The sequence below is a fragment of the Saimiri boliviensis genome, chromosome 5 (genome assembly GCF_048565385.1).
Source record: "Saimiri boliviensis isolate mSaiBol1 chromosome 5, mSaiBol1.pri, whole genome shotgun sequence".
In the NCBI taxonomy this organism is placed as follows: Eukaryota; Metazoa; Chordata; class Mammalia; order Primates; family Cebidae; genus Saimiri; species Saimiri boliviensis.
Window position 1 is genome coordinate 54,797,827 of NC_133453.1, and position 14,957 is coordinate 54,812,783.

Sequence of the window (14,957 nt, forward strand, 5' to 3'; positions counted from 1 at the left end):
TCTAGGGATATTGTTGTGAGATGAAGTAAACTTCATTCAGAACAAAAGAAGGATTTATCATACTAATTATACAGAGTTACATTGTGACAGATTTTACATTGCTTGAATTAAAGATTGACAATATCTATCAAGTGGTATGGCCAAATGTCAAACAGAATGATACTGACCTTTCACTGGGAGCCCTGCTTCTAGGAGCCACATTCTGTACCAGTCATTAACCCACCTTTTGCTGGATCCAATGGGGGAATATTAGAGACAGGTGTCTGGGGAAAGACGGACACACAGCTTGCTCAGAGCCAAAGTTATCTACCAAACTGTTCGGATATTTTATTATTATTATTATGGTTTAAGTTCTGGGATATATGCACAGAATGTGCAGATTTGTTGCATAGGTATACATGTTCCATGGTGGTTTGCTGCACCCATCGACCTGTCATTTACAGTAGGTATTTCTCCTAATGCTATCCCTACCCTAGTCCCCCACTCCCCAACAGGCCCTGGTATGTAATGTTCCTCCTCCTGTGTCCATGGGTTCTCATTGTTTGACTCCCACTTATGAGTGAGAATATGAGGTGTTTGGTTTGCTGTTCTTATGTTAGTTTGCTGAGAATGATGGTTTCCAGCTTCATCCATGACCATGCAAAGGACATGAACTCATCCTCTTTTGTGGCTGCATAGTATTCCATGGTGTATATGGGCTGCATTTTCTTTATCTAGTCTATCATTGATGAGCATTTGGGTTGCTCTCAAGTCTTTGCTATTGTGAATAGTGCTGCAATAAACATATGTGTGCATGTACCTTTATAGTAGAATAATTTATAATCCTTTGGATATATACCCAGTAATGGGATTGCTGGGTCAAGTGGTATTTCTAATGCTAGATCCTTGAGGAATCGCTAAACTGTCTTCCACAATGGTTGAACTAATTTACACTCTTACTAACAGTGGAAAAGCGTTTCTATTTTGCAACACCTTCTCCAGCATCTGTTATTTTCTGACTTTTTAATGAACAACATTCTAACTGGCATGAGATGGTATCTCATTGTGGTTTTGATTTGCACTTATCTAATGACCAATGATGATGAGCCATTTTTCATATATTTGTTGTCCACCTAAATATCTTCCTTTGAGAAATATCTGTTCATATCCTTCACCCACTTTTTGATGGAATTGTTTGTTTTTTTTCTTGTAAATTTGTTAAAGTTCTTTGGAGATTCTGAATATTAGCCCTTTGTCAGATGAATGGGTTGCAAAAAAGTTCCCCATTGCGTAGGTTGCCTATTCACTCTGAGGATACTTTCTTTTGTTGTGCAGAAGCTCTTTAGTGTAATTAGATCACATTTGTCTATTTTGGCATTTGTTGCCATTGCTTTTGGTGTTTTAGTCATGAAGTCTTTGCCCATGTGTATGTCTTAAATGGTATTACTGAGGTTTTCTTCTAGAATTTTTATGGTTTTAGGTCTTATGTTAAGTCTTTAATCCATCTTGAGCTAATTTTTGTATAAGGTATTAAGAAGGGGTCAAGTTTCAGTTTTCTGCAAATGGCAAGGAAGTTTTCCCAACACCGTTTATTAACTAGGGAATCCTTTCCCCATTGCTTGTTTTGGTCAGATTTGTCAAAGATCAGATGGCTGTAGATGTGTGGTGTTATTTCTGAAGCCCCTGTTCTGTTCCATCGGTCTATATATCCATTTTGATACTTTTAAAATAATCATTCAAGCATAATATCCACACTGATGCATATTAGGTGATATGACCCCCTATTACATATAACTTAATTAATTTCAGTTGTTTTCCTTTTTTTCCCATTCTAGTGAGACAAATATGTTATTTAGGTATTCATAGTATAGTCATTGGCTTAAGCTGCTGTAACACTGTTTCTCAAAAATTTTTACATTCTAGTAGTATTAGGATATTCTCTAAAATAAATTGGTAGTTTTTGAAAAAAAAAAAAGAAATAAGACATTAATGACTTTATGTACCAAGATATTTAAACACACTAAGTGTTGTTTTATCATTTCTTTATTTTCTACCACAATTGGAAATACTCTAAGTCTGCCATTTTTTTGAAAATAAAACCATATTATATTATAAAATTATATTTACATATAAGCTATCTAAGGTACAGATTTTTGATGACTTAATTTGCTCTTAAAGTATGAGTTGTAAATTATATTGTGTTTTTATTTTACAAGAATTTTTAGGTGATGACAGCAGTACTCTCAGTTCTATACAAATAAACTATTTGTCTTTAGACCATTTCATCCTTAGGAGTTATAGTGTATTTGACAGCAAGTAAGCCCTGGAACACAGACAAACAGATCACAAGGTTGAATAGATATATTAATAGAGAGAGTTTTAGAAGTGACAATTCTTCAGAACCAAAACTAATTAAACAAAAAAGAAGAGTGTCTCCATATTGTCTGAAGCCCTGCCAACTCCAGTCATAAACAGTACAGGATAGATATAGAATGAAAATATTTCTCTAATTGCTAATGAAAGTAAATGTGCTTGTTTATTTTAAAATGTGGCACATACATGTTTTATTTTCCTTTTGCCTATTTTAATCTTTGATTGATGAAATATCAAGTTAATGGCATATTTTAATGTGCTATTAGCTGCCTACATGTGCTATTATAAACTTGGCAAGCTGCTTTGACTATCTCATTTATTTCACATATTTATATTTTAAAATAAATGTATAAAAGTATATGAATAAGATATATTTGCATCCAATTATGAGAAATTTAAAAAATAAAAATATAAATATATGCAATGATTGCATAAATTTAATTTTGTAAATATATCATTTCTGAATTATTAGAATTCTGAGAATATTACAATTTAATAGTGTGTTAATTTGCATTGTGTTTTGCTAAACTTATCAAAAAGTAGATGTCATTTTACTAATTAAACTGTCATTTATTTCAGTATATTCTTAAAATTCAAGTGTATCATTTTACTACAACATTAAGATTATGTGACTTAGAAAGAGAGATGTCTGTCTACATTATATCATAATTGCTTTTCAGCTAAGTTAAGACATAATTTTACCTAACCCATTGTATTAGGACAGAACTAATGGAAAACATATATATATACATATATATGTATGTATATATATGCATTTATTAAGTATTAACTCACATGATCACAAGGTACCACAACAGTCCATCTACAGGCTGAGGAGAGAGTCAGTTGGAGTTCCAAAACTGAAGAACTTGGAGTTTATTGTCGGAGGGCAAAAAGCATCCAGCACGGGTGAAAGATGTAGCCTGGGAGGCTAGGCCCACCTTGTCTCTTTTCATTTTTCTGCCTGCTTTATTTTCGAGCTAAGCTGGAGTTGATTAGATGGTGCCCACCCAGATTAAGGGTGAGTCTTTCCTAGCCCACTGACTCATATGTTAATCTCCTTTGGCAACACCCTCATAGAACATAGCATCAACGTTATTTTACTTATGTTATTTCATTAAGTGAAATAACATAGATACTTTAAAAAGAGATGAGCACAACTTATTGTAGATAAATAAAAATCATAGAAATGTCACAAATCAGTACCCCATTTAATCTTAAACTCCTGTCCCTAAAGTACAAGGTATTTACAACAGATTTTATTTCTTTATAATTGCTTTGACTGTGTATGGGTATAACACCAGTGTCTTATTTCTAGTCTTTTTGTAGTTGTTTATTCTTATGGGGTATGTTGACAGGGCATCATTCGATCTAGGAAAAATGAGGGGTGGAGGATATATTATAGAACACTGGAAGTCATCAGGCTAAGTTAGGAGAAACACATGACTAAAAGTCTTCAAATTCATGAAATGTAGAGATTTCATCAAGACCTAATGAGAAATGAACATGTATAAAGAAGGAGAAATTATGTTTGTGAACACTGCTTTAAGATGAGAGCAACTGAGGAGGAGCTTGAACAGAGTGTAGGTTCTTTTCAAGGAGGGAATGATCTAGAAATGGGGCTTTAAGGTGCAATTGTGAAACACACTTGCAAATAAAGTAAACACATTGTGACCCTAGAGATAGTATTAGAGAGGCCATTGAGGGTCTAAACAAATTATTGTAGCTTAGATACAAAAATAGTTCTTGGAGTCCTCAAGCACCAGAGTGATTCTGGGTACTGATGAATTCTTCAGTCACTGACTATAGTCAGTTCAGCAAAGTTGGATATTCAAGTAATCTTGAATGTTCTGGGGCTGCTATTTCTGATCCTGGTCTCAGAGAAGCATAGCTCTCTCCTCTGGTACTCAGTGTAACTTGGCCTTGGAGCTGAGGAATCCAACATCCTGTGTCTTAAAAGGCTCTTTTCCATACCATCACCAAGGAGGTGTGTGTATTTCCATGTGGTGAAAGAGAATATAGGGTAATTAAAGTAAGTCAAACATGTCATAGTAGAGATCAAAATATCATCTGTGTAAGTGAGATGTACACTTGCAGATGGGAACAATCTGCTGTCTTCTCTATAACCAGCTTTTACTTATCATTAAACAAGATGGGAAGGGTAGAGACTTTATTTTTAAGATGTGGTCAGTGAAATAAAAATAAAAAATAAATAAAGCAAACATACATGAGTTTATTAAACCCATCTTTATTTTAGGGGGCAGGGGGAATAATAGAAATCAAAATAATTTTTTGATCAGACTGTTCTAACCCAAACCAAATTTTATCTGATGTTATATATTGTAAATTAAAATATACTTCCTTTTGAAAAATGAAAAAAGTATTAATTCCACTTTACTTTTTAAAAATGGTACAGCGGGGAACAGGACAATATATATCATCTGACAATTCCCATGGCTTTTGTTATTACAACGATAAGTAAATGTGAAGGTTATTATAACTTTCCTTATAAATATACTTGAAAAAAATTGAGATGAGCTATGGAGATGTTTTCTAATATATATTTACAATACAATATCACCTAGCAATGTATTTATAATGACATGAACATTTAAAAAATCAATATGCTAATATATGAATCTATTTGATGAGAGTGATCAAGTGGTTTATGTATAGAACAATCTGTTGATAGAATTTTCTACTTTTTATTTCTGTTGAGGTATAATCTTTTTAAAATCTTCAAATTCTCTAGAACTCTGTAGTTCAAGTCAATTGGGAGCTATTGTGGATCAGTAGCTAAGCAACAGATTTAAAGTCCAGAGGCTATTCTTCTATATTTCCTCTGCCAATAACAGCGTGAGATGGTAAGCAAACCATTTAACCTTCCAATTTCACTATCCCTCATCTTTTCAACAGGGAGGTAATATAGCTTACTTCTCAAAGCCCAGTGAAATATCTCTTAAAAAATTCCCCAAGTTCTATGGAAGAGATGCCCTGCAGTATTGTCATTAAGCAAAAGTAGTTCTACACCCTGCTTTTTCCACATGACATGTGACCCATTAGAGTTAATATTCCCTAATAGAGAAATTTTCCCTTACCACGCTTAGGGTCTCTCAAATAATCCTTTATAATCTTCTGATATTCCATTACTTATAAAATCATGGAAATATTAATAAATGAGGTTAGATTTCTTTAAAACTTTTCATATTTATGGTTATATTATATATAGAATCTGCTTAACTGTCCTTACTGTTTTAAGAACATTTCTTGCTAGAGGTAAACACAGAGAAACAATACTTTTAAATTCTATAGAATTTTGATATAAATATAGAATATATTGATTTTTTTGCTTCCTATTAAAATCCTGGATTTGTCTGTGATTTCAGTTTTGTTATAGTGTCCGCTCAAAAAAAGAGAAACAGATATGAAATTGTCTGAAAGAAACTCTGCATCAATGTTGCTCAGTAAAAGTAAGCTTGGCTTTTTTTTCTGTTCATAATGCAGATGCTAAAATACATAATGTGATCAATGAAGGTTGGAAGGTGAGAAAATGATATTGGTGATGATGGATATGTTTCCAGGATCCAGGTGACTAATTCTTTGTATGTACAGGACTGATGATTTGATGGTATACCTAACTCACTCAGTGTTTGCTTTTTTTCTCAAGTCTTAGTAAAAGAATATACACAGATAGTTCTTCATATATTTACTCAAATAACCCTAATTGTACTACTTAGATGACATAAGCACATTTTTCAAAACTCTCAAAGAAATTTCCTTATACATCCTTCATTAAGATGCACTTACTCAGCAGAGGTATACACAACTTTTTGGAGCCAAAGATAATACCATAGAAAAGCCTTCTTGTGCACCTCTATTACATAGTGAATCTGTGGTTTCTGTTTCATTTTTTAATTTTTTTGTTTTTATTTTGTTTTTAAAGAGCCTGCCAAACACATGAAAATATTAGGGAATGCAACAGACAGAACATAGTTATTCATTTGAAATTTAGCCAGATCATCCTAAGAGCCAGAGAAAGTTGTTGCCTCTTCAATTATTAAAAATCCTGTAGAACCATCTTACTATAGCATATATTCTGCAGATACTCTACACATTTTAATAACTATCGGTTGCTGCTGCAGCAGTGTGTTGACAAAGAGAGGATCTAATGGGGACAAAACAATGAAGAAGAAATCAAAGCTTTGTATAAACGAGGACCTTACAAGCCTAGTACCAAAATAAAAATGTAAAGCTTCTTTGCACTGCAAAGGTATTTGCATTTTCCTAATAATGATACTGAAGCCCCTATTTAAAAACTGACCAATAGTCCCTAATAATTTATTGCATATATTTCTTTTTCAATATTTCAGTCACTATAAATATATAAGACAAAATATTCTTTACAAAATCTAAATGTGCATGTTAATTCAACCTCTGTTCCTGAAAGACTGAAAGAATATAATAAGCTTTTTTTATTGCCCTGAGATAAGAAATATCTATTATATTATTTTGATATAATTACCAACATAACGGTTTTAAGATTTCCAGTTAAATTTACCTTTTATAACAGTGGCAGATGATTTTCTTAAAGAAAAGGCCGTTTACCCAAATTGTGGAAAATTATACACCATCATTCTGAAACCTGAAATGCTCCGTCAATCTGTCAAAATATTCTTTCTCCTTAAAACAAAATAGATAGTAAACAACCAATTTGGTAAATTCAGATTTTTTTTAGTCCTATTTTAAAAAAGTTCAGATACTTAAGGATACTTAGATTTTTGAGTAAAATGTGTCAATTTAGGATTCAGTTATGACTGGGCACAGTAGTAGGCATAGATTTATTTGGAATGTATTTTTAAACAGTAGTTAGCTTTCTAGAGAAATAAATCATCTGTAGAAGATAATACTTTCATTTGAGTAGACAATTGGCTAATATCAGAGAGGGAGTGAATATTTCAAATTAAAGTACAATGTCTGTCACTCAGATTATGTTGAAACTAGCCACTTTAGAGTCATAGTTTTCTGGTCTAGGATAGAGTAGCTTCAGTAAGAGATGAAGTATAAACACTACTTTAACTGTATTTGACCGATGTTTGACTTTAACACACAGCATTAACAGCAATGCTGAAAGTAACCTCTAAGATGTGATATTTGGTGGTGTTCAGTTGCTGTAGCAATGTCAGGATAATGCCCTAGAAGCAAATATTAGTACTATTGACACTAGACATTAGCAGCTTCTGTGTGGACTTGGACAGGAGGCAACCCATGGGATGCTAATGGCATCCACTAGCCCTGGTGGCATGATAACTAGTCATTGGCAATACACATTCCACTTCAGACATCCAATACAGTTCTTGTCATGTGCATATAAATCACCGTCATATAAATATAATGTGCATATGAATCACTTGGAGATCATACCGAAATTAAAGATTCTGATTCAGTAGCTGAGGGGTGGGACTGGAGATTTTACATTTCAAAAATGTTCCCGTGTGAAACTGATGCTGCCAGTCCCTAATCAACATTGAATTGGCATCTACAGCTAGGTAAAATGAACTGGAGCAAAAAAAAAGAGAAATAATGCAGGTATTAGGAGATGAAAATTCCTGCCGAACAACCAAAATGATTTAAGAGCAATTTAAAGTCGTTTTAAATTTCAACAAGAAGGAGGAAACAGCTTTTCTGATAATTTTCTGACTTCTATTAGGCTGGTTAGATTTATAGCACTGGATACATGGGATAAATATCTTATCATAGATGTTCCACTTCTCTTTTCTACTTGAACTTGAAATGCATAAATGTATATGCATATATGCATATTCATATGTATGTATGTACTTATATATAAATGCATGTGCTTTAAATTGTTGACAGTATTCATTGTATTGCTGTCTTATTTTGTTGGACTGCCATTTTTGTATGTTTAAAACAGGAAAAACTCTGAAAATATTTAATGAAGTTAGTTAAAAAAAGAATACAAATTGCCTAAATATATGTTTTGTAATCCAAATATCCTAGGTTGAAGAGTTGTAACAATTTATCAAGACTTAATCACAATTAGTTCACAGTGAATTAAATGAACTAAGTTATATCATGCAGCATTGCAATTATAAAAAGATAGATGAGGAAAAGTATGCTAAAAAAAGGAAACAAAGAAAATAGAAGAGCTCAGAAGAACTTTAACAAAACACTGCCTCTATGTTTATGCATTGATTAGAATTTTGTTGGACCACTCTATCATGTATAACAGGAAGATTTTTGAAATAGGTCAGAATCTAACCACTTCTAGAGTCACTTGCTTGGAAGCTCTAATCCTAGTAGAGAGATTTACATTGAGTGTGGCACCAAAGCAATAGAGCAGCAATGGCTACCAGAGTGTATGGGAAGAAAGGATCTTAGAAGACTCACAGACCTGTATACCACAGGGTTGTGTAGGGAGGTCAACTAAGTTTTCCATTGTTTTCAGGAAGTTTTGAAAGACTTAAGAGAAAACAATTAAATCAAAAAAAAAACTCTAAATTTCTGACAAGAGGAACTCAGGTTTGAACATGTATTGAGAAGGTGCTATAACCTGACCAGTAACTCAGCTTCAAGAACTAATGCCAGCTCAGAGTCAATGGGAATTACATACCACAGAAGAAGAAATTCAACACTGACTAATTCCAAATAAGAATTGGACATTCCTATCACCTATGTAATCAACCCTTCCCCGTAAGTATAGACATCATTCCTATAGCAGAGAGATTGATAGAACTGAATCTTCAGTAGATAAATGATAAATCATAAATCAATTTAGTAAATCCCCCAAATCACAAAAAAACACTGAAATAATGAAGTAATCATGAAGTGACCAGATTCTAGTTTGTTTGCGGCTATTGTATGAAATGATAGGACCAAGTATAAACAAGAAAAACAAATAATTTAGATACTCTTTTGTTTACCTAAGTTTGACTGGCATTTGTTTTCTTGCTTTTTATTTTTATATAAACAAACCACTTCATTTTTGTTTTAGTTTTTATTCTCTTAAACTTTTAATTATTTTGTGATGAAGACATTTGGAAACAAATTTTCTTGCCTGATGCTTTCATTTTAGGTGCTTTTTCAAACTACTTATGCTTTTTAAAAAATTTCTTGCCAGGTTTTTAACTGTTATCTGAGTTTAAATCATCTTTTCTCCATGTCACCTCCTATTGAGAAAATGCTATGTGTTAGTTTCCATGTGAAGAGTTTTCATGTGATACCTCATTTATGCATCACAAAACCTTATCAAATAGGTACTCTTAAGATCGTCATATTACAGAAAGAAAATCTAGATGCTAACAACTTGCGGAAATTTAAAGAAAGTGAAAAATGTAGTATTTGAGGTTAGTGCTAGAAACTGAAGAATTAACTGATATATGATACTTCTGTTAAGGTGAACTCGAATAACTTTAGAAATACGGCAAATTTGAAAAGCAATATTGTAGTTAATGTTAATTTCCTATTCCCATGCTTATCAGTGAGCCATAGCATTGTCCTATTCATGTGGAAAATACCTGTATGTTTAATTTGGAGACCTTTTAACTCCAGGTTAATGAATTTCAGCTGGGAGAGGCCTGGCTTTGGTGGGAAGAATGTGTCCCAATGTTAAGCCCATCTATGTGTCATATCCCTATATGGTCTGTTTCTCAGTGGAGCCATAAAATTACAAGATTTGTCTTGGAATTACGGAAAAGAGTAAGAACTCCTTCCCCATTATATATGAACTAGAGGGCAAGTGAGGACTGGAGACCTTGGAAACATCCTGCTAAGGGAGAGTCTGTGAGTCAAGATATAAATAGCCTCATTGGCCAATTCTACTTCAAACTACTTGTCATCATTATTATTCTTATTACATGAAATTCTTTATGATTAAATTATTTTGGTTTGGATCTTTGTTACTAGCTACAAAACTAATATGAGATTTAAGAGATGCCTGAAGTTAGTCTATTTGATGGTAAATGAATCATTTAGTGGTGGATAACAATAATTCCACCAATGAAACAACCATCTTGTTCATGGTTGGTACCTGACTATACTGTGTGTGCTATGTGTCTATTTATATACAATTGTGTATCTGAGTCTAGGAAAGGAGACAACTAGCTTCTCAATTATGATCTTTATTCTATTTTGTCATTTGTATACACTGCTTGCTCCAATCAGAGAATACTATGTTCTTCCCAATAGAACTTGGTTTTTTTCCTCATTCTCATATTTATATTTTTTCTGGCTTTTCTAATCCATTTTTTGACAAAATGATTAATTTTGCCACTTACATGTTTTCTTTTGCTTTGCCTAATCTTTCAGGAATTACTTCTCACTTATTTCAAAAAGCTGTCATCCTTTTCACTTTGATAGGGTACTCTCTAAATTTTCATTTTAGGTTAGCAATCAAACTGGGTCTCCACTGAATCATATAATGCCCACCAAGCTAGGAGTGTCTAGTTCTAATCTTCTTTGAGTATCCTGACAAGACACATTTTGAGAATGTAAATGTTTATGTTAATTTTGTTTGAATAAAAAATTTTAGATGAATTATTTTTCCTATATCTCAATAGTTATTTTACTAATTTCCACCTGATACTTTCTTTTACAACCCATACTATCCTCTGCAGTTTTATTTCCTTTAGGGTTAAGATGGGATCATTTTATTACAGTATTTTCTCATTTAAAGCACTTCTGACTTCAGAAACAATCAGGTGTCTCTTTAGCAATATCAGGGACACAAAAAAAAGGCTATCATATTTTTTTGGAGCAAGATGTTATTACAGCTTGTAAAATGCTACAAATATTATTTAAAGGCGGAAATTTTTGTCTGTTTTGATATTTCAAAGACAAACAAACTCAACTAGAATTGAAAAAAAATTGAGATAAAAATACTTTGAAGTATTGGGCCTGGGAAGGAAAGCCCAACCTGTCTCTACAAAAATATAAAAATAAAAAATTAGCCCGATATAGTGGCGTGCCCCTGTTGTTTCAGTTACTCAGGAGGCTGAGGCAGTAAGATCATTTGAGCCAAGGAGTATGAGGCTGCAGTAAGTTTTGAAAGATCAGACAGACTGGGTGACAGAGGCTGTTTATATATAAAACAATTTCAATATACTAAGAAATAAAACATATTAATTTTTATAATGTGGCATTCTCCATATAATGCCAAAATTTGACAAAATAAAATCAATTATTCAGGTATTTAAAAATATTTCCATACCTTTATGTGTGTGTTTGCATGTATATATGTATTCCACATCAGTTGATAAAAAGCTGTATCTACTTAACAGTCACACTATCTGGCAGAATTACTGCTGTTAGTTACATAGGTGTGTCATGGTGATTTATTGCAACTATTGATGCATCCTCTAAGTTCCCTCCCCTTACCCCCCACTCCTCAACAGGCCCTTGTGTGTGTTGTTCCCTTCTTTGTGCCATATGTTGTCAATGTTCAACTCCCACTTAGGAGTTTGAACATGTGGCATTTGATTTTCTGTTCCTGTGTTAATTTACTGAGGGTGAAGGTGTCCAGCTTCATCCCTGTACTTGCCTTCAAAAGGACATTATCTCATTCCTTTTATGACTGCATATTATTCCATAGTATATATGCACCACCTTTGCTTTATCCAGTCTATCATTAATGGGCATTTGAATTGGGTCCAAGCCTTTGTTATTATAAATAGTGCTGCAACAAACATATGCGTGCATGTGTCTTTATAGTAGAATTATTTATATTCCTTTGGGCATATACATAGCAATAAGATTGCTGGGTCAAATGGTTTTCTGGTTCTAGGTCCATGAGGAATCTCCACAGTCTTCCATAATGGTTAAACTAACTTACATTCCCACCAACAGTGTAAAACCGTTTTTATTTCTTCACAGACTTGCCAGCATCTATTGTTTCTGACTTTTTAATAATCACCATTCTGACTAGTGTGAGATGGTATATCACTGTGGTTTTGATTTGCATTTCTCTGATGATCAGTGATGTTGAGCTTTTTTTGTTTGTTGGATGCATTAATGTCTTCTTTTGAGAAGTGTCTGTTCATATCCTTTGCCCACTTTTTGATTTTTTTTCTTGTAAATTGGTTTAAGTTCCTTGTAAATTCTGGATATTAAAAAAAATTCTTGTAAATTCTGGATATTAAAAGCTTAAAAAATCAGATGAAATTTTACAATCTATTCATCTGACAAAAGTCAGATGAATATATTGCAAACATTTTCTCCCATTCTATAGGCTGCCTGTTCACTCTGCTGATAGTTTCTTTTGTTGTACGGAAGCTCTTTTATGTAATGAGATCCCATTTGTCAACCTTGGCTTTTGTTGGAATTGCTTTAGGCACGTTTGTCATGAAGTCTTTGCCCATGCCTATGTCCTGAATGGTGTTGCCTAGAATTTCTTCTAGATTTTTTATAGTTTTGCATTTTACATTTAAGTATTTAATTCATCTTGAGTTAATTTTTTGTAAGGTCTAAGGGACGGATCCAGTCTCAGTTTTCTGTATATGACTAGCCAGTTTTCCCAGCACCATTTACTGAATAGGAGATCCTTTCCCTGTTGCTTCTTTTTGTCAGGTTTGTTGAAGAAAGATCAGATGGATGTAGATGTGTGGTGTTATTTCTGAGATTTCTGTCCTGCTCCATTGGTTTATATGCCTGTTTTGGTAATAGTGCTATACTGTTTTGTTATTATAGCCTTGGAGTGTAGCTTGAATTTAGGTAGCGTGAGGACTCCATCTTTATTCTTTTTGCTCAGGATTGTCTTGGCTACACAGAGTATTCTTTGATTCTATATAAAATTCAAAATAGTTTTTTCTAGTAGAAGCCTACAGAACTCTCTACCACAAATTAACAGAATACACATTCTTCTCAGTGCCACATGGCACTTTTTCTAAAATCAACCATAAGTAGAAGTAAAACACTCTTCGGTAAATGCAAAATATCTGAAATTATAACCAACAGTCTCTCAGACCACAGTGTAATCAAATTAGAACTCGGGATTAAGAAACTCACTCAACCCCACACAATTTCTTCATGGAATTTGAACAACCTGATCCTGAATGAATCCTGGGTAAATTATGAAATTAAGGCAGAAATCAAGACATACATTGAAACCAATGAGGACAGAGACAATATACCAGAATCTCTGGGACACAGCTAAAATGCAAGAAAGCGGTTTATAGCACTAAATGCTCACATCAGAAAGCTTGAAAGATCTCAAATTGACAAACTAACATCACAATTAAAAGAGGTAAGCAGGCAAGAACAAACTAATCTAGAAACTAGGAGGAAAACAAGAAATAACTAAGATTAGAGAAGAATTGAAGGAGATAGAGAAATGAAGAACTCTCCAAAAATCAGTGAATCCAGGAACTGTTTTTTTTTTAATTAATAAAATAAGTAGGCTGCTAGTTAGACTAAAAAAGAAGAAAAGAGAGAAAAATCAAATAGATACAACAAAAAATGACAAAGGGGATATTACCACTGACCCTACAGAAATACAAATTACCATCAGAGAATACTATAAACACCTCTCTGCAAATAAACTAGAAAATCTAGAAGAAATGGATAAATTCCTGGACACATACACCCTCCTAAGACTAAGCCAGGAAGAAGTCGTCTTCCTGAATGGACCAATAACAAATTCTGAAATTGAGGCAGTAGTTAATAGCCTACTAACCAACAAAAGCCCAGGACCAGACAGATTCACAGCTAAATTCCACCAGAGATAGAAAGAGGAGCTGGTCCAATACCTTCTGAAACTATTCTGAACAATAGAAAAAGAGGGACTCCTCTCTAACTCATTTTATGAGTATAGCATCATATTGATACAAAAACCGCAAAGAGATACAAGAGACAAAGAAAACTTCAGGCCAATATCCCTGATGAACATCGATGTGAAAATCTTCAATAAAATACTGGCAAACCAAATCCACCAACAATCAAAGAACTTATCCACCATGATCAAGTGAGCTTCATCCCTGGGATGCAAGGCTGGTTTAAAATACACAAATCAATAAACATAATTCATCACATAAATACAACCAAAGACAAAAACCACATAATTATCTCAATAGATCTAGAAAAGAGCTTTGATAAAATTTAATAAAAATATCACTTCATGTTAAAAAAAGTCTGAATAAACTAGGTATTGATGGAACATATCTCAAAAAATAAGAGATATTTATGACAAGCCTACAGCCAATATCATATTGAATGAGCAAAAGCTGAAAGCATTTGCTTTGAAAACTGGCACAAGACAAGAATGCTCTCTCTCATCACTCCTATTCAACATAGTATTGGAAGTTCTGGCCAGGGCCATCTGGCAAGAGAAAGAAATAAGTGTGTTCAAACAGGAAGAGAGGAAGTCAAATTGTCTCTGTTCCCAGACAACATGATCCTATATTTAGAAAACCCCATCATTTCAGCTCAAAAACTCTTTAAACTGATAAGCAACTTCAGCAAAGTCTCAGGATACAAAATCAATGTGCAAAAATCATAAGCATTCCTTTACACCAACAATAAACAAGCAGAGAGCCAAATCATGAGTGAACTCCCATTCACAATTTCCACAAAGATAATAAAATATCTAGGAACAC